The sequence below is a fragment of the Neophocaena asiaeorientalis genome, unplaced genomic scaffold (genome assembly GCF_003031525.2).
Source record: "Neophocaena asiaeorientalis asiaeorientalis breed wild unplaced genomic scaffold, Neophocaena_asiaeorientalis_V1.1 scaffold129, whole genome shotgun sequence".
NCBI lineage: Eukaryota > Metazoa > Chordata > Mammalia > Artiodactyla > Phocoenidae > Neophocaena > Neophocaena asiaeorientalis.
This window is the reverse complement of record NW_020172446.1, coordinates 2,292,220-2,293,511: the sequence shown is the minus strand read 5'-3', so window position 1 is coordinate 2,293,511 and position 1,292 is coordinate 2,292,220.

The window sequence follows — 1,292 nt, the reverse complement described above, 5'->3', positions numbered from 1 at the left end:
GAAGCTTCGCGGGGGGAGTGGCTTGAAAGGCAGACTTGTTTGCCCTGGAGCCATCTTCAGAAAGCAGCTACAGGCAAGGTGGGAAGCTGGTGGGAGGGTAGGATTTTAGCCAGACCCCCAGGGAGACGCTCAGAAGACTCGTGAAATCCAGCTGGACTCATGGTCCTACCTACTGGGAGGAAATGTGCATTCCCTTAACTCTTAAGTAAATTGCAGCCTGGTGAATAATTAACCTTGCCCATTTCGCTTTTCTTCTTTTTCTTTTCTTTTTTTTTTTTTTAGAAAAATAATATCCCAACCTGTGAAAGATTAGAGATCAATTTTTGTTCAGCACGATTGCATTGACAAAGGAGCACCGGGAAAAGCCGACCCTTTCCCCTCCACCCCCAAGTCCTAGCAACTCAGGAAATTCTGCTACTTAGAAATCCCTCCAGGGTTTCTCTGGTGGCAGTTGTGAGGAACGGCCTCTGAGCTGCCTCCCTAGGTTCCTCTGTCCAAAGCCAAGCTGTCTGAACGCTCAGCAACGGTCAGGATTCTGTCCCTTACTTTCTGTAGCGACAGCTTGGCCTTCACTCCTGCATGGAGTTGATTCTGCTGTCAGGCCAGTTTCGGGCTCTGCGCGGGATGGTAAATATTTGGCCTGTCTCAGTTCTTTTACACAAAAGAACAGCGCTCCTAATCTGGGACAAGTCCGAGGAAGAGTTGTCTCAGAAACAGGGGATCCATCTGGGGTCCATGAAGGGTTTTTCTCGAAGTAGCCCAGTGTGAGCGCCATGAAGGCGGATTTGGGGTCCAGATGTGTTCAAGTTGGAGTCCTAGCTGCCACTTGCCAGCTGGGTGGCCTTTGACAGGTAACTTCTCTGTGCCCATTTCTTCTCTTGTAGACAAGGGGTCTGAGACCTCCCTTGTAACGCTTTGGTGAGGCTTAAATGAAAAATGCAGGCACAGTGCCTGGAACACACCAGTAGACCTTCGACTGGCTGTCCTCATCTCCTCCGCGCTCTTATTTTCAATAAGCCATGGGTGGGCCTTGGGCAAGTTATTTAACCCACTGGGAACAGAAGCTTTGTAATCCTAAAGCGGGATGATGCCTGGGAACCCCTTCCCCTGTCCAAGTCTATTGTCCACCATCCATGTGGCAGGGACCGTGCCAGGCTGGGGTTACAACCGTGGGTAAGATGGGCATGGCCCGTTGCTGCCCACTCCGATTTGTACCCCAGCTCTGAGCGCAGATGAAGGGTATTGTGAGTCCTCTTGTTATAGCTGAGGCTGCGACTCCGAGGGGAAAGGCT